This window comes from Acipenser ruthenus, chromosome 32, assembly GCF_902713425.1.
Source record: "Acipenser ruthenus chromosome 32, fAciRut3.2 maternal haplotype, whole genome shotgun sequence".
Taxonomy (NCBI): domain Eukaryota; kingdom Metazoa; phylum Chordata; class Actinopteri; order Acipenseriformes; family Acipenseridae; genus Acipenser; species Acipenser ruthenus.
This window is the reverse complement of record NC_081220.1, coordinates 5,375,309-5,396,387: the sequence shown is the minus strand read 5'-3', so window position 1 is coordinate 5,396,387 and position 21,079 is coordinate 5,375,309. Positions and strand designations below refer to the sequence as shown.

At 39.8% G+C, this 21,079-nt stretch overlaps 16 non-coding genes across 16 annotated transcripts; 8 read left to right on the top strand and 8 right to left on the bottom strand.

The window, feature by feature from the left end:
• The first annotated feature begins 458 nt into the window (after positions 1–458).
• On the top strand, positions 459–531 carry trnak-cuu (transfer RNA lysine (anticodon CUU)). Its single transcript has one exon. It is a non-coding gene; the product is annotated as a tRNA-Lys (tRNA).
• Positions 532–716: 185 nt separating this feature from the next.
• trnal-cag (transfer RNA leucine (anticodon CAG)) lies at positions 717–798 on the bottom strand. The gene has a single exon. It is a non-coding gene; the product is annotated as a tRNA-Leu (tRNA).
• A 675-nt stretch (positions 799–1,473) lies between these two features.
• Positions 1,474–1,689, bottom strand: LOC131703410 (small nucleolar RNA U3). Its single transcript, XR_009309868.1, has one exon. It is a non-coding gene; the product is annotated as a small nucleolar RNA U3 (small nucleolar RNA).
• Positions 1,690–3,838: 2,149 nt separating this feature from the next.
• On the top strand, positions 3,839–3,920 carry trnas-aga (transfer RNA serine (anticodon AGA)). Its single transcript has one exon. It is a non-coding gene; the product is annotated as a tRNA-Ser (tRNA).
• A 170-nt stretch (positions 3,921–4,090) lies between these two features.
• On the bottom strand, positions 4,091–4,164 carry trnai-aau (transfer RNA isoleucine (anticodon AAU)). Its single transcript has one exon. It is a non-coding gene; the product is annotated as a tRNA-Ile (tRNA).
• Positions 4,165–4,462: 298 nt separating this feature from the next.
• On the bottom strand, positions 4,463–4,544 carry trnal-cag (transfer RNA leucine (anticodon CAG)). The gene has a single exon. It is a non-coding gene; the product is annotated as a tRNA-Leu (tRNA).
• Positions 4,545–5,223: 679 nt separating this feature from the next.
• Positions 5,224–5,439, bottom strand: LOC131703304 (small nucleolar RNA U3). The gene has a single exon (XR_009309769.1). It is a non-coding gene; the product is annotated as a small nucleolar RNA U3 (small nucleolar RNA).
• Positions 5,440–9,088: 3,649 nt separating this feature from the next.
• trnal-caa (transfer RNA leucine (anticodon CAA)) lies at positions 9,089–9,199 on the top strand. The gene is made up of 2 exons: positions 9,089–9,126; positions 9,161–9,199. It is a non-coding gene; the product is annotated as a tRNA-Leu (tRNA).
• A 717-nt stretch (positions 9,200–9,916) lies between these two features.
• LOC131703576 (small nucleolar RNA U3) lies at positions 9,917–10,122 on the bottom strand. Its single transcript, XR_009310016.1, has one exon. It is a non-coding gene; the product is annotated as a small nucleolar RNA U3 (small nucleolar RNA).
• Positions 10,123–12,669: 2,547 nt separating this feature from the next.
• Positions 12,670–12,780, top strand: trnal-caa (transfer RNA leucine (anticodon CAA)). Its single transcript has 2 exons — positions 12,670–12,707; positions 12,735–12,780. It is a non-coding gene; the product is annotated as a tRNA-Leu (tRNA).
• Positions 12,781–13,497: 717 nt separating this feature from the next.
• LOC131703522 (small nucleolar RNA U3) lies at positions 13,498–13,703 on the bottom strand. The gene has a single exon (XR_009309964.1). It is a non-coding gene; the product is annotated as a small nucleolar RNA U3 (small nucleolar RNA).
• A 2,135-nt stretch (positions 13,704–15,838) lies between these two features.
• On the top strand, positions 15,839–15,911 carry trnak-cuu (transfer RNA lysine (anticodon CUU)). Its single transcript has one exon. It is a non-coding gene; the product is annotated as a tRNA-Lys (tRNA).
• A 347-nt stretch (positions 15,912–16,258) lies between these two features.
• Positions 16,259–16,369, top strand: trnal-caa (transfer RNA leucine (anticodon CAA)). Its single transcript has 2 exons — positions 16,259–16,296; positions 16,324–16,369. It is a non-coding gene; the product is annotated as a tRNA-Leu (tRNA).
• Positions 16,370–17,085: 716 nt separating this feature from the next.
• LOC131703559 (small nucleolar RNA U3) lies at positions 17,086–17,291 on the bottom strand. The gene has a single exon (XR_009310000.1). It is a non-coding gene; the product is annotated as a small nucleolar RNA U3 (small nucleolar RNA).
• Positions 17,292–19,430: 2,139 nt separating this feature from the next.
• Positions 19,431–19,503, top strand: trnak-cuu (transfer RNA lysine (anticodon CUU)). Its single transcript has one exon. It is a non-coding gene; the product is annotated as a tRNA-Lys (tRNA).
• A 347-nt stretch (positions 19,504–19,850) lies between these two features.
• trnal-caa (transfer RNA leucine (anticodon CAA)) lies at positions 19,851–19,961 on the top strand. The gene is made up of 2 exons: positions 19,851–19,888; positions 19,916–19,961. It is a non-coding gene; the product is annotated as a tRNA-Leu (tRNA).
• Positions 19,962–21,079: the final 1,118 nt, after the last annotated feature.

Here is a 21,079-nt window from a genome sequence, read left to right as displayed (position 1 = left end):
AGCCAGATTGTTAATACACACAAGTTTTAACAGTATTAGGGAACGTTAGCTGCAACATTACAGGTTTAACTATATTAGAGCAATTCAACAACAATACAAGTTTAGTTAAGATAATTAGCAGCAACGTTCAGCTTTAGCAGCGGTGTAGCATAAGTAAACAGAACCAAAAGGTGTGGGGACATTTACCTGCTGCTGGAACACTTTTAATCTAACAAAACAAAATTGATGAGACCGGGATTTAACCACACGTCTCAGAGCTTTATTCAACAGACTAGCTCTCGAATTATCCAACACTTTACTTTTGGAATATACTCACACGGCTGTAACACCGCAGACACAGACACAGCGCGTCTCCAGAACACTCATCTACAGCAGCAGCACACCGAATCTCAGGTCCCACGCACCTGTCGGTACTTCCTCTCTCACCCCGCCTCAAAGAAAGAAACTTTCTCCCGACAGCCCGGCCAGCTCAGTCGGTAGAGCATGAGACTCTTAATCTCAGGGTCGTGGGTTCGAGCCCCACGTTGGGCGTCCTTTTTAAATACAAATTGTTGATGTTTCTTCGAGGCAACGGAGCAATGTCTGATTCTGTTCACATTGTATAAAGTATTGCAACACAATTACTTATTGGTCATTGTCATATAGCAATTGCTATTGTAAAATGTGTGCACCAAGCATTCGGTGGACGTTTTAAGAAATAAATAAACAAACAGATTTGTCAGAAGTGGGATTAGAACCCACGCCTCCAGAGAGACTGCGACCTGAACGCAGCGCCTTAGACCGCTCGGCCATCCTGACTTACACCGACGACTTTGCACAACACTGCAGTACACTGCTGAACCTCCAATGTCTGACGCTACAGTAAATCACCTGTGTGCGTGAACTTATTCTTAATCTGTTTATATTAAGGAGGGCGACCTGTTTCGTCGCATTCTATATGTGATCACAAGGACACTCCTCTTACAGACAGAAAATATACGGCAAACAGAGCGATCGCTTCACGGTTAGAAACAAATCAGAACAGTCTGTTAGCAAATTAACTTCAGGAAAAAACCACACAGGCATTACATAAATGTTACAGATATGTTTCGTAGACACAAAAGTTGTAACATAATTGAATACATTTGTAAACTATCCGCCAGTAACAGACATTATCTCACATTATCTCTAGTTTCAAACGCATTATCACAGGCGGCACAATTACGACATGGAAAAAATCCAGTATATTTGTCCAGTACACCGAGATCTCTCGAACGTTTCAATGAGTCAGCCCTTAATAAACACTGTCCGTGTTCATTTCTGTGTATATGACATTGTCTATACACAATACCTGCCATGTAAGCCTATTGGTATCAAACCGATCACAATTAATGTGATCCGTGTTTTCAGTCAGATTGATAGTTTTAATCAATCGTCGAAAAAGCAGCAGTGCTTTGCAACTGTAGTTCGTCTTGCGTACCTTTAGGCAAGATACCCACTCAGAACGTGTCCGCTTCCTCCAGCCCCTTAAGGAACACTGGAGGGGTCATCAATAACAGCGAGCAGTTGGCCAAAAAACAACACTCACTGCCTCCTTCACGCTCAAAAGTGAACACTCTCACTCTTCCTCGTGGATAGCGAGTCCAAACACTTTAAAAACGCATTTCGCTAGCAAATCGCTATAGAAGTGATCCCTGAAAGTATTGTTTTATGGGCAAGTGGCCGACCGTCTCCCTCCAACTCTGAGTGGCACCGGTAGCTGTGCCGCTGACAAATAGACAGGAGCTTTCATATAATGCAATTGCTGTTGCCCAGTGAGGTGTTACAACAACATTTCAAACTCATTCCAAACTGCAGGCGGTTAAAAGCTTAATTGGGTTCAAGTTTCTCGTATGATTTAAAAAGTAGGAGCCAGTTGCCTCATTTGCATTGTCTGCCTTCCTCCTTTGCAGTGTGAAGTCTATCAGATTTGTGCTTAAAATCTGAATACGATTCCCATTTGAATCGTATATATTTGGTTTCCATTTTAGCTCTATGCATACACACTGTTCTGTTGAGACTCCCAAGGTGTTATGTAATAAAACACCATAATCGGTTAGCACGTTGGGCTGTTAATCGAAATTTTGGTGTTTCAAGCCCACGCAGAGATGATGCTTTTTGCATTTCTTTATCGCATTAGAAAATGGCACTATAATACGTTTTTATTTACTCCAATTACACTGAAGAATAATTGTGCTGTTTTTTTAATTCAAAAAATTAATTAAGAAAAAATAGCCCTAGTCGTGCTGTTTGCAAAAACCCGGGATCGAAGCAGGGATCGTCACAGTCTAACGCTCTCCCAACTGAGCTATTTCAGCTTGACGCGATTTTGCTATCGAGACAGCATTCTTTTCGTCAATCGCCTTTTTGTCAAGCCAGTAAACCTGCATGTAATGAGAAATGTTCAACAGTTCGGAAACACCACAACAGAATCCAATGCCTTTGCAAATGTGTTTCCAAACTGTTAGTTTTTCTCCCAAATGCGGTTTCTCAAAAAATGGTTTTGCCTACTTTTTATTATTATCATTACTTTTTCCAGAGTAAGACCAAAAGGCAAACATCCAGGAAATAGTTAAACACTGCTACAGCGCTTGAACTGTCTCAACAGACGTTTAGCTCTAAAACATGTACATTAAAAGTCTATTAACATCTTTAACACAATCATCTGTGTTCCAATAGCGGTTAATCCACATGGTGATCAATAAAGTGAATGCTGGCTTTGTTCACATATTCGCAAGACGTTTTCACGATTCACGCATATTCTGAAAAAGCACACTAGACTATGGTAATGAAAGGACAGGAAAATAACTTCTTTATTGGCTCTGGTCTTGTATCGTCACCTTGATTACTGTCTGTAAGAAAGTGGCATTAATCAAAAACCTAATTATGTAAGGTTCCCAATGCGCACATACGCAGCATATTTCAACTTCTTCACAATCTTAAATCTTCCCACATGAATGTCAAATACGTAGTGATAAGTACGGCCCTTTCCCAATGTAACACTCTGCTGTGTTTGAACACCAACGATGGCTTGGATTTGATGTATTAAACCACGATACTATTGTTCCCACTTTCTTTATTACTACCAAATGTGCTTTTCGTGTCAGCCCTTGTGGCCTAATGGATAAGGCACTGGCTTTCTAAGCCATGGATGTGGTTTCGAGTCCCATCTGGGGTGTGATTTTGTTATAGGAGGCTGTGTGGTCCAGTGGTTAAAGATAAAGGGCTTTTAACCAGGAGGTCCCCCTGTACAAATCCCACCTCAGCCACTGACTCATTGTGTGACCCTGAGCAAGTCACTTAACCTCCTTGTGCTCCGTTTTTCGGGTGAGATGTAAATGTACGTGACTCTACAGCTGATGCATAGTTCACACACCCTAGTCTCTGTAAGTTGCCATGTATAATAAAAACGGACATAATTATGGTATGTTTTATTAGCATGAAATATTTTGTAGATCTTGTTATCTGCTAAGTCCGCTCACGCTAGCCAGAACGTGCTCGAGTGCTCTGGCAACAGCCATGAAGCAAGTCAATTTTTCAGTTCAATTAAATAACTACTTTGTTTTTGTGGATGGGGGTGTTTCTTGAAAAGATCAGTTAAATAGCTACGTATTTTGAAATAAAGATGTATTCATTATTATGAACGTTAACAAAAATTATATTTTATTTACATTTCCCACGTGTGCTTGCCTTGTACAAATCTGACAGTTTCAACAAAGACATTTGACTTCGGTTCATTAGTTAGCCTATACTGCCATCTACAGCATTACTACGGGTTTCGTTTACTTTTGGATATTTTCACAAATAATCGTGCGAGCATGTAGTCGTGGCCGAGTGGTTAAGGCGATGGACTAGAAATCCATTGGGGTTTCCCCGCGCAGGTTCGAATCCTGCCGACTACGTAAGATTTGTTTTTAATTGATTGTATGTGCTCATTGTTAATACATGTTTAAAGCTCAGGAAGTCTGAAATATTACTGGTTGTACTTCATATCGCTTCGGTTCATTTTGTTAAAGAATGTTCATTTTGGCACCATTACAAATGCTGTGGTTTCTTTAAAGAAGAAAAGCCGTGGCCCGTACGGGGATCGAACCCGCGACCTTGGCGTTATTAGCACCACGCTCTAACCAACTGAGCTAACCGGCCACACACTCAAAACTTGATACTAGAACCAGAGGAAAATAAGTCCTGCGGACATTATGATTGTTCTACCAAGATGTTCTCATGTTAAACTGAAGAATAACACATTCAAAGTATTGGAAAGGCATAATTAGAGGCCTCGTCATAATGAGGCAGCTTAACAGTGTGAAGGATGTGGTGAGGTGCAGGCTTGCGGTGACTTTCTCTCATTTAACGACCTTGTGATTTGAATACTAACAAGAAAAACAAATCAAATTACCAAGCATTCGGTGGACGTTTTAAGAAATAAATAAACAAACAGATTTGTCAGAAGTGGGATTCGAACCCACGCCTCCAGAGAAACTGCGACCTGAACGCAGCGCCTTAGACCGCTCGGCCATCCTGACTTACACCGACGACTTTGCACAACACTGCAGTACACTGCTGAACCTCCAATGTCTGACGCTACAGTAAATCGCCTGGTGTGTGTGTGAACGTATTCTTTATGTGTTTATATTAAGGAGGGCGACCTGTTTCGTCGCATTCTATATGGGATCACAAGGACACTCCTCTTACAGACAGAAAATATACGGCAAACAGAGCGATCGCTTCACGGTTAGAAACAAATCAGAACAGTCTGTTAGCAAATTAACTTCATGAAAATACCACACAGGCATTACATAAATGTTACAGATATGTTTCGTAGACACAAAAGTTGTAACATAATTGAGTACATTTTTAAACTATCCGCCAGTAACAGACATTATCTCACATTATCTCTAGTTTCAAACGCATTATCACAGGCGGCACAATTACGACATGGAAAAAATCCAGTATATTTGTCCAGTACACCTAGATCTCTCGAACATTAAAATGAGTCAGCCCTTAAAAAAACACTGTCCGTGTTCATTTCTGTGTATATGACATTGTCTATACACAATACCTGTCATGTAAGCCTATTGGTATCAAACCGATCACAATTAATGTGATCCGTGTTTTCAGTCAGATTGATAGTTTTAATCAATCATCGAAAAAGCAGCAGTGCTTTGCAACTGTAGTTCGTCTTGCGTACCTTTTGGTAAGATACCCACTCAGAACGTGTCCGCTTCCTCCTGCCCCCTAAGGAACACTGGAGCGGTCATCAATAACAGGGAGCAGTTGGCCAAAAAACAACACTCGCTGTCTCCTTCACGCTCAAAAACGAACACTCTCACTCTTCCTCGTGGATAGCGAGTCCAAACAATTTAAAAACGCATTTCGCTGGCAAATCACTATAGAAATGATCCCTGAAAGTATTGTTTTATGAGCAAGTTGCTGACCGTCTCCCTCCAACTCTGAGTGGCACCGGTAGCTGTGCCGCTGACAAATAAACAGGAGCTTTCATATAATGCAATTGCTGTTGCCCAGTGAGGTGTTACAACAACATTTCAAACTCATTCCAAACTGCAGGCGGTTAAAAGCTTAATTGGGTTCAAGTTTCTCGTATGATTTAAAAAGTAGGAGCCAGTTGCCTCATTTGCATTGTCTGCCTTCCTAATGTGCACTGTGAAGTCTATCAAATTTGTACTTAAAATCTGAATACGATTCCCATTTGAATCGTATATATTTGGTTTCCATTTTAGCTCTATGCATAAACACTGTTCTGTTGAGCTCCCAGGGTGTTATCTAATAAAACACCATAATCGGTTAGCACGTTCGGCTGTTAATCGAAATTTTGGTGTTTCAAGCCCACGCAGAGATGATGCTTTTTGCATTTCTTTATCACATTAGAAAATGGCACTAAAATAAGTTTTTATTTCCTCCAATTACACTAAAGAAAAAATGTGCTGTTTTTTTAATTCAAAAAATTAATTAAGAAAAAATAACCCTAGTAGTGCTGTTTACAAAAACCCGGTATCGAAACAGGGACCGTTACAGTCTAACGCTCTCCCAACTGAGCTATTTCAGCTTGACGCGTTTTTGCTTAAGAGACAGCATTCTTTTCGTCAATCGCCTTTTTGTCAAGCCAGTAAACCTGCATGTAATGAGAAACGTTCAACAGTTCGGAAACACCACAATAGAATCCAATGCCTTTGCAAATGTGTTTCCAAACTGTTCGTTTTTCTACCAAATGCGGTTTCTCAAAAAATGGTTTTGCCTACTTTTTATTATTATTATTACTTTTTCCAGAGTAAGACCAAAAGGCAAACATCCAGGAAATAGTTAAACACTGCTACAGCGCTTGAACTGTCTCAACAGACGTTTAGCTCTAAAACGTGTACATTAAAAGTCTATTAACATCTTTAACACAATCATCTGTGTTCCAATAGCGGTTAATCCACATGGTGATCAATAAAGTGAATGCTGGCTTTGTTCACATATTCGCAAGACGTTTTCACGATTCACGCATATTCTGAAAAAGCACACTAGACTATGGTAATGAAAGGACAGGAAAATAACTTCTTTATTGGCTCTGGTCTTGTAGCGTCACCTTGATTACTGTCCGTAAGAAAGTGGCATTAATCAAAAACCTAATTATGTAAGGTTCCCAATGCGCAAATACGCAGCATATTTAAACTTCTTCACAATCTTAAATCTTCCCACATGAATGTCAAATACGTACTGACAAGTACGGCCCTTTCCCGATGTAACACTCTGCTGTGTTTGAACACCAACGATGGCTTGGATATGATGTATTAAACTACGATACTATTGTTCCCACTTTCTTTATTACTACCAAAAGTGCTTTTCGTGTCAGCCCTTATGGCCTAATGGATAAGGCACTGGCTTTCTAATCCAAGGATTTTAGTTTCGAGTCCCATCTGGGGTGTGATTTTGTTATAGGAGGCTGTGTGGTCCCGTGGTTAAAGATAAAGGGCTTGTAACCAGGAGGTCCCCCGGTACAAATCCCACCTGAGCCACTGACTCATTGTGTGACCCTGAGCAAGTCACTTAACCTCCTTGTGCTCCGTTTTTCGGGTGAGATGTAAATGTAAGTGACTCTACAGCTGATGCATAGTTCACACACCCTAGTCTCTGTAAGTCGCCACGGATAAAGGCGTCTGCTAAATAAATAATAACAAAATGAACATAATTATGGTAAGTTTTATTGGCATGTGATATTTTGTAGATCTTGTTATCTGCTTAGTCCACTCACGCTAGCCAGAACGTTCTCGAGTGCTCTGGCAGCAGCCATGAAGCAAGTCAGTTTTTCAGTTGAAATAAATAACTACTTTGTTTTTGTGGATGGGGGTGTTTTGAAAAGATCAGTTAAATAGCTACGTATTTTGAAATAAAGATGTATTCATTATTATGAACGTTAACAGAAAGTATATTGTATTCACTTTTCCCACGTGTGCTTGCCTTGTACAAATCTGACAGAGTTTCAACAAAGGCATTTGACTTCGGTTCATTAGTTAGCCTATACTGCCATCTACAGCATTACTGCGGGAGCCGTTTACTTCTTTTGGATATTTTCACAACTAACCGTGCGAGCATGTAGTCGTGGCCGAGTGGTTAATGAACAAACAGAGCTGACAGAAATGGAATTCGAACCCACGCTTCCAGGATAACTGTGATCTGAACGCAGCGCATTAGCTCGCTCAACCATCCTGAATTACACACGTCTTTTTACAACATTGCAGTACACTGCTGAACCTCCGATGTCTGACGCTGCAGTAAATCAACTCGTGTGTGCGTGTACTTATTCTTTTTCTGTTTATATGAAGGAGGGCGACCTGTTTTGTCGCATTCTATATGGGATTGTAGCAGCCAGTGAGAGTCCTAATACCGACACTACTAAAATTTAATTAAAAGGTTTGGAATAGGAATGACAACAGAATGACAAAGGCAGAATAACAATTCACAAAGCTTTATTACAATGATCCATGATTCACATAAATCAGTTCAAATAACTAACAATAAAATGTATTAAAGTTGTACTAAAAACAAGGAGGGGAAATTGAATAAAGCCAGCCAATAGCCACATTTTAAAAGCATGGGGTATTAGACCAACATATAGCAGCGATTACACTTCTCTTTAAGAGTGCTAGGTGATTGGAAACAGCTCATCCCAGCAAGGGTTCAACAACAAAAGCCAGATTGTTAATACACACAAGTTTTAACAGTATTAGGGAACGTTAGCTGCAACATTACAGGTTTAACTATATTAGAGCAATTCAACAACAATACAAGTTTAGTTAAGATAATTAGCAGCAACGTTCAGGTTTAGCAGCGGTGTAGCATAAGTAAACAGAACCAAAAGGTGTGGGGACATTTACCTGCTGCTGGAACACTTTTAAACTAACAAAACAAAATTGATGAGACCGGGATTTAACCACACGTCTCAGAGCTTTATTCAACAGACTAGCTCTCGAATTATCCAACACTTTACTTTTGGAATATACTCACACGGCTGTAACACCGCAGACACAGAAACAGCGCGTCTCCAGAACACTCATCTACAGCAGCAGCACACCGACTCTCTGGTCCCACGCACCTGTCGGTACTTCCTCTCTCACCCCGCCTCAAAGAAAGAAAATTTCTCCCGTCAGCCCGGCTAGCTCAGTCAGTAGAGCATGAGACTCTTAATCTCAGGGTCGTGGGTTCGAGCCCCATGTTGGGCGTCCTTTTTAAATACAAATTGTAGATGTTTCTTCGAGGCAACGGAGCAATGTCTGATTCTGTTCACATTGTATAAAGTATTGCAACACAATTACTTATTGGTCATTGTCATATAGCAATTGCTATTGTAAAATGCGTGCATCCTTTAAAGCTATACCGATATTGAAATAAAGAATCTTACTTTCGTGGGTTGGCTTCAATCTGTTTCTTTTTTTACACTTGTCATTACATCATTCATGGAGCAAGTTAGTATGTGCGTAATAAACCCCATCGGGCCTTGATACAATAGACAACCCTAGTCTGTGCTGAAATGAAATAATGCGGTTTTCTACTATAGCAAACGCCGCTTGTCAGAATGGCCGAGTGGTCTAAGGCGCCAGACTCAAGGACGCTGTCTTTCCAAAGAATTGGGTGTACAGGTCTCCGAATGGAGGCGTGGGTTCAAATCCCACTTCTGACAGTTCACTTTTACTTATTTTTTAAATGAATAAATGTGTTCATTTTACTATAAAAGATTGTTTCAAGGAAATCAACAGCTGATACCAAACTCTTGTCAGCACTCAATACCATTTTAATTTCAATTTTAAATCGGACTAAAATAGCGTTCCTAACACAGATTGCATTTTTGTTGTAAACTGGCTACTTGTCGAAGTCACTGAAAAATATTTTGTGTAGAAACATGTGTTATTTAACTAAAGATTGTTTTAATATTTCAAATAACATATTACTTTGAAAAACATCTCCGACTGCCACTGGATCGTGGTCTCAGGCTGGGATGCGGACCATTGAGAACAGTATAAACGATCTATTAGTGGAAGTAGCTTACATGAGAAATGCCCTCGTTTAACATGCTAGGATGATCGACTTCGGTATTCTCCAACTGCTGTTTACATTTTCTAACACGTTATGAGGACGAATACAAAGGTTGACAGCTTCCTTGGAAGTGGGGGTAAGCACAAGTTATTTTCAGATGTAATGTCTATTTTAAACTCAATCTAGTCCTGCGTAGTGCAAAATACATTGCTATATTTTTATATTAGTCAAGCCCTATTTAAAGTGTTCTTACATTGTTTTAACATTAGCAATGATCAATTTAAATGTGGTTATTGATTTAAACAACTGAACAATTGTGGGCTTGATGGTTTCTTTTTTTCTACGTTTCTACCGGAATGAGATACGCACTCAAAATGTGCCCCCTTCCTTCAGCAACCCCCGACTGAAGATTGAAGTGGTCATTACTTGCAGCGAGTAGGTTCCCGATAACAACACTCATTGTCAGCTCGGTGCTGAGAAGAAAACACTGCCACTCCTCCTGGTAGATACCGAGACCAATCCCTTCAAAACGTGTTTCATTCTAGAAATGATCCTTGCAAATATAGTCTTAACTTTTATTAGCAGACCGTCGCCCCCAACTGGCAAGCTCTACTTCATATGAAACAATGACTGGGCAACAACGAGGTGTTACATTAACAATACAAACTAACTCGAGACAGCCAAGCCGTTAAAGCATACCTTAAGTTTGTCGCGTGATACAAAAGCAAGTATTGGCATTTTTGCATTGTCTGCCTCGTCAAACAAGCTCGAGCCACAGCACACAGCGCTGCTGCATCGGGACACAGATTGTGGATTTCTAAGCGACTGAATAAACGAGCTGAGACTACTTTTTAAAGAAATTGAAAACATACCTCTAGTCGAAATATTTGCTATTTAGTTAATTCAATTATTTTTTAAATTTGCAATCACAGACTACATTGCCAAAATAAAAATAAAAAACAACTGACAATCTGATTTGCTCGTATCAAGCTGCGATGAAGCCTATGAGAATCGCTGGCACCGTTAAAGGGGAATTAGCTCAAATGGTAGAGCGCTCGCTTAGCATGCGAGAAGTAGCGGGATCGATGCCCGCATTCTCCAAATAATTTTAAAGTATCTGCGTATTTTGTCCCAGCGCATTATGGAGATAAATACAAAGTGTGACAATTCTTTGTAACAGAGACGCCCACCCTGCATGTGTATTTTAATGCACAGTCTGCTAATTTGTAATAATCCCCGGACTGAAAAACTGCAGCGCGTGATGTTTTGTAGGTCTTCTTATCTCCTATGTCCGCTAACGCTAGGCACAACGTGCCCGAGTGCTGTAGCAGCAGCCATGAAGCAAGTTAGTTTTTCAGTAGAAAGAAAGTTTTTGTGTATGGGTGTTTTGAAAAGCTCAGTTAAATAGCTACGTATTTTGAAATAAGGATGTATTCATTATTATTAACGTTGGCCGAAAGGATATTGTATTATTATTTCCCACGTGTGCTTGACTTGTACAAATCTGATAGAGTTTCAACAAAGGCATTTGACTTGGGTTCATTATTTAGCCTATACTGCCATCTGCAGCATTACTGCGGTTGTCGTTTGCTTCTTTTGACAATAATACGGCTGTTTTCACGGAAAACCGTGAGAGCATGTAGCCGTGGCCGAGTGGTTAATGAACAAACAGAGCTGACAGAAATGGAATTCGAACCCACGCTTCCAGAGTAACTGTGATCTGAACGCAGCGCCATAGCTCGCTCAACCATCCTGAATTACACACGTCTTTTTACAACATTGCAGTACACTGCTGAACCTCCGATGTCTGACGCTGCAGTAAATCAACTCGTGTGTGCGTGTACTTATTCTTTTTCTGTTTATATGAAGGAGGGCGACCTGTTTTGTCGCATTCTATATGGGATTGTAGCAGCCACACCCAGTGAGAGTCCTAATACCGACACTACTAAAAATTAATTAAAAGGTTTGGAATAGGAATGACAACAGAATGACAAAGGCAGAATAACAATTCACAAAGCTTTATTACAATGATCCATGATTCACATAAATCAGTTCAAATAACTAACAATAAAATGTATTAAAGTTGTACTAAAAACAAGGAGGGGAATTGAATAAAGCCAGCCAATAGCCACATTTTAAAAGCATGGGGTATTAGACCAACATATAGCAGCGATACACTTCTCTTTAAGAGTGCTAGGTGATTGGAAACAGCTCTTCCCAGCAAGGGTTCAACAACAAAAGCCAGATTGTTAATACACACAAGTTTTAACAGTATTAGGGAACGTTAGCTGCAACATTACAGGTTTAACTATATTAGAGCAATTCAACAACAATACAAGTTTAGTTAAGATAATTAGCAGCAACGTTCAGCTTTAGCAGCGGTGTAGCATAAGTAAACAGAACCAAAAGGTGTGGGGACATTTACCTGCTGCTGGAACACTTTTAATCTAACAAAACAAAATTGATGAGACCGGGATTTAACCACACGTCTCAGAGCTTTATTCAACAGACTAGCTCTCGAATTATCCAACACTTTACTTTTGGAATATACTCACACGGCTGTAACACCGCAGACACAGACACAGCGCGTCTCCAGAACACTCATCTACAGCAGCAGCACACCGAATCTCATGTCCCACGCACCTGTCGGTACTTCCTCTCTCACCCCGCCTCAAAGAAAGAATCTTTCTCCCGTCAGCCCGGCTAGCTCAGTCGGTAGAGCATAAGACTCTTAATCTCAGGGTCGTAGGTTCGAGCCCCACGTTGGGCGTCCTTTTTAAATACAAATTGTAGATGTTTCTTCGAGGCAACGGAGCAATGTCTGATTCTGTTCACACTGTATAAAGTATTGCAACACAATTACTTATTGGTCATTGTCATATAGCAATTGCTATTGTAAAATGCGTGCATCATTTAAAGCTATACCGATATTGAAATAAAGAATCTTACTTTCGTGGGTTGTCTTCAATCTGTTTCTTTTTTTACACTTGTCATTACATCATTCATGGAGCAAGTTAGTATGTGCGTAATAAACCCAATCGGCCCTTGATACAATAGACAACCCTAGTCTGTGCTGAAATGAAATAATGCGGTTTTCTAATATAGCAAACGCCGTTTGTCCGAATGGCCGAGTGGTCTAAGGCGCCAGACTCAAGGACGCTGTCTTTCCAAAGAATTGTGTGTTCTGGTCTCCGAATGGAGGCGTGGGTTCAAATCCCACTTCTGACAGTTCACTTTTACTTATTTTTTAAATGAATAAATGTGTTCATTTTACTATAAAAGATTGTTTCAAGGAAATCAACAGCTGATACCAAACTCTTGTCAGCACTCAATACCATTTTAATTTCCATTTTAAATCGGACTAAAATAGCGTTCCTAACACAGATTGCATTTTTGTTGTAAACTGGCTACTTGTCGAAGTCACTGAAAAATATTTTGTGTAGAAACATGTGTTATTTAACTAAAGATTGTTTTAATATTTCAAATAACATATTACTTTGAAAAACATCTCCGACTGCCACTGGATCGTGGTCTCAGGCTGGGATGCGGACCATTGAGAACAGTATAAACGATCTATTAGTGGAAGTAGCTTACATGAGAAATGCCCTCGTTTAACATGCTAGGATGATCGACTTCGGTATTCTCCAACTGCTGTTTACATTTTCTAACACGTTATGAGGACGAATACAAAGGTTGACAGCTTCCTTGTAAGTGGGGGTAAGCACAAGTTATTTTCAGTTGTAATGTCTATTTTAAACTCAATCTAGTCCTGCGTAGTGCAAAAGACATTGCTATATTTTTATATTAGTCAAGCCCTATTTAAAGTGTTCTTAAATTGTTTTAACATTAGCAATGATCAATTTAAATGTGGTTATTGATTTAAACAACTGAACAATTGTGGGCTTGATGGTTTATTTTTTTCTACGTTTCTACCGGAATGAGATATGCACTCAAAATGTGTCCCCTTCCTTCAGCAACCCCCGACTGAAGATTGAAGTGGTCATTACTTGCAGCGAGTAGGTTCCCGATAACAACACTCATTGTCAGCTCGGTGCTGAGAAGAAAACACTGCCACTACTCCTGGTGGATACGGAGAACAATCCCTTCAAAACGTGTTTCATTCTAGAAATGATCCTTGCAAATATAGTCTTAACTTTTATTAGCAGACCGTCGCCCCCAACTGGCAAGCTCTACTTCATATGAAACAATGACTGGGCAACAACGAGGTGTTACATTAACAATACAAACTAACTCGAGACAGCCAAGCCGTTAAAGCATACCTTAAGTTTGTCGCGTGATACAAAAGCAAGTATTGGCATTTTTGCATTGTCTGCCTCGTCAAACAAGCTCGAGCCACAGCACACAGCGCTGCTGCATCGGGACACAGATTGTGGATTTATAAGCGACTGAATAAACGAGCTGAGACTACTTTTTAAAGACATTGAAAACATACCTCTAGTCGAAATATTTGCTATTTAGTTAATTCAATTATTTTTTAAATTTGCAATCACAGACTACATTGCCAAAATAAAAATAAAAAACAACTATCTGATTTGCTCGTATCAAGCTGCGATGAAGCCTATGAGAATCGCTGGCATCATTAAAGGGGAATTAGCTCAAATGGTAGAGCGCTCGCTTAGCATGCGAGAAGTAGCGGGATCGATGCCCGCATTCTCCAAATAATTTTAAAGTATCTGCGTATTTTGTCCCAGCGCATTATGGAGATAAATACAAAGTGTGACAATTCTTTGTAACAGAGACGCCCACCCTGCATGTGTATTTTAATGCACAGTCTGCTAATTTGTAATAATCCCCGGACTGAAAAACTGCAGCGAGTGATATTTTGTAGGTCTTCTTATCTCCTATGTCCGCTTACGCTAGGCACAATGTGCCCGAGTGCTGTAGCAGCAGCCATGAAGCAAGTTAGTTTTTCAGTAGAAAGAAAGTTTTTGTGTATGGGTGTTTTGAAAAGATCAGTTAAATAGCTACGTATTTTGAAATAAGGATGTATTCATTATTATGAACGTTGGCAGAAAGGATATTGTATTATTATTTCCCACGTGTGCTTGACTTGTACAAATCTGATAGAGTTTCAACAAAGGCATTTGACTTGGGTTCATTATTTAGCCTATACTGCCATTTACAGCATTACTGCGGGTGTCGTTTGCTTCTTTTGACAATAATACGGCTGTTTTCACGGAAAACCGTGAGAGCATGTAGCCGTGGCTGAGTGGTTAATGAACAAACAGAGCTGTCAGAAATGGAATTCGAACCCCCGCTTCCAGGGTAACTGTGATCTGAACGCAGCGCCATAGCTCGCTCAACCATCCTGAATTAGACACGTCTTTTTACAACATTGCAGTACACTGCTGAACCTCCGATGTCTGACGCTGCAGTAAATCAACTCGTGTGTGTGTGTACTTATTCTTTTTCTGTTTATATGAAGGAGGGCGACCTGTTTTGTCGCATTCTATATGGGATTGTAGCAGCCACACCCTGTGACACCCAGTGAGAGTCCTAATACCGACACTACTAAAAATTAATTAAAAGGTTTGGAATAGGAATGACAACAGAATGACAAAGGCAGAATAACAATTCACAAAGCTTTATTACAATGATCCATGATTCACATAAATCAGTTCAAATAACTAACAATAAAATGTATTAAAGTTGTACTAAAAACAAGGAGGGGAAATTGAATAAAGCCAGCCAATAGCCACATTTTAAAAGCATGGGGTATTAGACCAACATATAGCAGCGATTACACTTCTCTTTAAGAGTGCTAGGTGATTGGAAACAGCTCTTCGCAGCAAGGGTACAACAACAAAAGCCAGATTGTTAATACACACAAGTTTTAACAGTATTAGGGAACGTTAGCTGCAACATTACAGGTTTAACTATATTAGAGCAATTCAACAACAATACAAGTTTAGTTAAGATAATTAGCAGCAACGTTCAGCTTTAGCAGCGGTGTAGCATAAGTAAACAGAACCAAAAGGTGTGGGGACATTTACCTGCTGCTGGAACACTTTTAATCTAACAAAACAAAATTGATGAGACCGGGATTTAACCACACGTCTCAGAGCTTTATTCAACAGACTAGCTCTCGAATTATCCAACACTTTACTTTTGGAATATACTCACACGGCTGTAACACCGCAGACACAGACACAGCGCGTCTCCAGAACACTCATCTACAGCAGCAGCACACCGAATCTCAGGTCCCACGCACCTGTCGGTACTTCCTCTCTCACCCCGCCTCAAAGAAAGAAACTTTCTCCCGACAGCCCGGCCAGCTCAGTCGGTAGAGCATGAGACTCTTAATCTCAGGGTCGTGGGTTCGAGCCCCACGTTGGGCGTCCTTTTTAAATACAAATTGTTGATGTTTCTTCGAGGCAACGGAGCAATGTCTGATTCTGTTCACATTGTATAAAGTATTGCAACACAATTACTTATTGGTCATTGTCATATAGCAATTGCTATTGTAAAATGCGTGCATCCTTTAAAGCTATACCGATATTGAAATAAAGAATCTTACTTTCGTGGGTTGGCTTCAATCTGTTTCTTTTTTTACACTTGTCATTACATCATTCATGGAGCAAGTTAGTATGTGCGTAATAAACCCAATCGGGCCTTGATACAATAGACAACCCTAGTCTGTGCTGAAATGAAATAATGCGGTTTTCTACTAAAGCAAACGCAGCTTGTCAGAATGTCCGAGTGGTCTAAGGCGCCAGACTCAAGGACGCTGTCTTTCCAAAGAATTGTGTGTTCTGGTCTCCGAATGGAGGCGTGGGTTCAAATCCCACTTCTGACAGTTCACTTTTACTTATTTTTTAAATGAATCAATTTCTTCATTTTACTATAAAAGATTGTTTCAAGGAAATCAACAGCTGATACCAAACTCTTGTCAGCACTCAATACCATTTTAATTTCCATTTTAAATCGGACTAAAATAGCGTTCCTAACACAGATTGCATTTTTGTTGTAAACTGGCTACTTGTCGAAGTCACTGAAAAATATTTTGTGTAGAAACATGTGTTATTTAACTAAAGATTGTTTTAATATTTCAAATAACATATTACTTTGAAAAACATCTCCGACTGCCACTGGATCGTGGTCTCAGGCTGGGATGCGGACCATTGAGAACAGTATAAACGATCTATTAGTGGAAGTAGCTTACATGAGAAATGCCCTCGTTTAACATGCTAGGATGATCGACTTCGGTATTCTCCAACTGCTGTTTACATTTTCTAACACGTTATGAGGACGAATACAAAGGTTGACAGCTTCCTTGTAAGTGGGGGTAAGCACAAGTTATTTTCAGATGTAATGTCTATTTTAAACTCAATCTAGTCCTGCGTAGTGCAAAAGACATTGCTATATTTTTATATTAGTCAAGCCCTATTTAAAGTGTTCTTAAATTGTTTTGACATTAGCAATGATCAATTTAAATGTGGTTATTGATTTAAACAACTGAACAATTGTGGGCTTGATGGTTTCTTTTTTCTACGTTTCTACCGGAATGAGATACACACTCAAAATGTGTCCCCTTCCTTCAGCAACCCCCGACTGAAGATTGAAGTGGTCATTCCTTGCAGCGAGTAGGTTCCCCATAACAACACTCATTGTCAGCTCGGTGCTCAGAAGAAAACACTGCCACTCCTCCTGGTGGATACCGAGACCAATCCCTTCAAAACGTGTTTCATTCTAGAAATGATCCTTGCAAATATAGTCTTAACTTTTATTAGCAGACCGTCGCCCCCAACTGGCAAGCTCTACTTCATATGAAACAATGACTGGGCAACAACGAGGTGTTACATTAACAATACAAACTAACTCGAGACAGCCAAACCGTTAAGCATACCTTAAGTTTGTCGCGTGATACAAAAGCAAGTATTGGCATTTTTGCATTGTCTGCCTCGTCAAACAAGCTCGAGCCACAGCACACAGCGCTGCTGCATCGGGACACAGATTGTGGATTTCTAAGCGACTGAATAAACGAGCTGAGACTACTTTTTAAAGAAATTGAAAACATACCTCTAGTCGAAATATTTGCTATTTAGTTAATTCAATTATCTTTTTAAATTTGCAATCACAGACTACATTGCCAAAATAAAAATAAAAAACAACTGACAATCTGATTTGCTCGTATCAAGCTGCGATGAAGCCTATGAGAATCCCTGGCACCATTAAAGGGGAATTAGCTCAAATGGTAGAGCGCTCGCTTAGCATGCGAGAAGTAGCGGGATCGATGCCCGCATTCTCCAAATAATTTTAAAGTATCTGCGTATTTTGTCCCGGCGCATTATGGAGATAAATACAAAGTGTGACAATTCTTTGTAACAGAGACGCCCACCATGCATGTGTATTTTAATGCACAGTCTGCTAATTTGTAATAATCCCCGGACTGAAAAACTGCAGCGCGTGATATTTTGTAGGTCTTCTTATCTCCTATGTCCGCTAACGCTAGGCACAACGTGCCCGAGTGCTGTAGCAGCAGCCATGAAGCAAGTTAGTTTTTCAGTAGAAATAAGGCTTTTGTGTATGGGTGTTTTGAAAAGATCAGTTAAATAGCTACGTATTTTGAAATAAGGATGTATTCATTATTATGAACGTTGGCAGAAAGGATATTGTATTATTATTTCCCACGTGTGCTTGACTTGTACAAATCTGATAGAGTTTCAACAAAGGCATTTGACTTGGGTTCATTATTTAGCCTATACTGCCATTTACAGCATTACTGCGAGTGTCGTTTGCTTCTTTTGACAATAATACGGCTGTTTTCACGGAAAACCGTGAGAGCATGTAGCCGTGGCCGAGTGGTTAATGAACAAACAGAGCTGTCAGAAATGGAATTCGAACCCCCGCTTCCAGGGTAACTGTGATCTGAACGCAGCGCCATAGCTCGCTCAACCATCCTGAATTAGACACGTCTTTTTACAACATTGCAGTACACTGCTGAACCTCCGATGTCTGACGCTGCAGTAAATCAACTCGTGTGTGTGTGTACTTATTCCTTTTCTGTTTATATGAAGGAGGGCGACCTGTTTTGTCGCATTCTATATGGGATTGTAGCAGCCACACCCAGTGACACCCAGTGAGAGTCCTAATACCGACACTACTAAAAATTAATTAAAAGGTTTGGAATAGGAATGACAACAGAATGACAAAGGCAGAATAACAATTCACAAAGCTTTATTACAATGATCCATGATTCACATAAATCAGTTCAAATAACTAACAATAAAATGTATTAAAGTTGTACTAAAAACAAGGAGGGGAAATTGAATAAAGCCAGCCAATAGCCACATTTTAAAAGCATGGGGTATTAGACCAACATATAGCAGCGATTACACTTCTCTTTAAGAGTGCTAGGTGATTGGAAACAGCTCTTCGCAGCAAGGGTACAACAACAAAAGCCAGATTGTTAATACACACAAGTTTTAACAGTATTAGGGAACGTTAGCTGCAACATTACAGGTTTAACTATATTAGAGCAATTCAACAACAATACAAGTTTAGTTAAGATAATTAGCAGCAACGTTCAGCTTTAGCAGCGGTGTAGCATAAGTAAACAGAACCAAAAGGTGTGGGGACATTTACCTGCTGCTGGAACACTTTTAATCTAACAAAACAAAATTGATGAGACTGGGATTTAACCACACGTCTCAGAGCTTTATTCAACAGACTAGCTCTCGAATTATCCAACACTTTACTTTTGGAATATACTCACACGGCTGTAACACCGCAGACACAGACACAGCGCGTCTCCAGAACACTCATCTACAGCAGCAGCACACCGAATCTCAGGTCCCATGCACCTGTCGGTACTTCCTCTCTCACCCCGCCTCAAAGAAAGAAACTTTCTCCCGACAGCCCGGCCAGCTCAGTCGGTAGAGCATGAGACTCTTAATCTCAGGGTCGTGGGTTCGAGCCCCACGTTGGGCGTCCTTTTTAAATACAAATTGTAGATGTTTCTTCGAGGCAACGGAGCAATGTCTGATTCTGTTCACATTGTATAAAGTATTGCAACACAATTACTTATTGGTCATTGTCATATAGCAATTGCTATTGTAAAATGCGTGCATCCTTTAAAGCTATACCGATATTGAAATAAAGAATCTTACTTTCGTGGGTTGGCTTCAATCTGTTTCTTTTTTTACACTTGTCATTACATCATTCATGGAGCAAGTTAGTATGTGCGTAATAAACCCAATCGGGCCTTGATACAATAGACAACCCTAGTCTGTGCTGAAATGAAATAATGCGGTTTTCTACTAAAGCAAACGCAGCTTGTCAGAATGGCCGAGTGGTCTAAGGCGCCAGACTCAAGAACGCTGTCTTTCCAAAGAATTGTGTGTTCTGGTCTCCGAATGGAGGCGTGGGTTCAAATCCCACTTCTGACAGTTCACTTTTACTTATTTTTTAAATGAATCAATTTGTTCATTTTACTATAAAAGATTGTTTCAAGGAAATCAACAGCTGATACCAAACTCTTGTCAGCACTCAATACCATTTTAATTTCCATTTTAAATCGGACTAAAATAGCGTTCCTAACACAGATTGCATTTTTGTTGTAAACTGGCTACTTGTCGAAGTCACTGAAAAATATTTTGTGTAGAAACATGTGTTATTTAACTAAAGATTGTTTTAATATTTCAAATAACATATTACTTTGAAAAACATCTCCGACTGCCACTGGATCGTGGTCTCAGGCTGGGATGCGGACCATTGAGAACAGTATAAACGATCTATTAGTGGAAGTAGCTTACATGAGAAATGCCCTCGTTTAACATGCTAGGATGATCGACTTCGGTATTCTCCAACTGCTGTTTACATTTTCTAACACGTTATGAGGTCGAATACAAAGGTTGACAGCTTCCTTGTAAGTGGGGGTAAGCACAAGTTATTTTCAGATGTAATATTTTATTTAAGCTCAATATTGTCCTGCGTAGTGCAAATCACATTACTATATTTTTATATTAGTCAAGCCGTATTTAAAGTGTTCATGAATTGCTTTAGCATTAGCAATGACCAATTTGAAATTTGCTTATTGATTTTAACAACTGAGCAATTGTAGGCTTGATGTTGTCTTTTTTTAGTTTCTACCAGTATGAGACCAATCTTTCTAGCCGGGGGAGGTTTCAGTCCCCGCCCACCTACATAGTATTCAGGAGGAGGAAGGCTCTGGTGATTTCAAGGGTTTTGCTGCAAATGTGTTTCTTACCCTTTAAGTGCCATTGTCCTAATCTGAGACTACTTTGTCATTTTTGGCGCATTTTTAACTGGCATGTTATTTGAATTTTCTTTTAACTCTATTGTTATGATAACTTACTCTAATTTTGTTAACCGTAACAGTTAAGTCTAGATGTAAGGTATCAGATTAAATAAACACACCTTGTGTTCAGATTTTTTTTTTTTGTTTTAATAAATGTATTGGTCCTCTATGGGTAGAGTCAGGTAAACTTCATACCTGCCGTTTCTACACCTTAACATTTACAAAATACACACACTAAATTGAAAA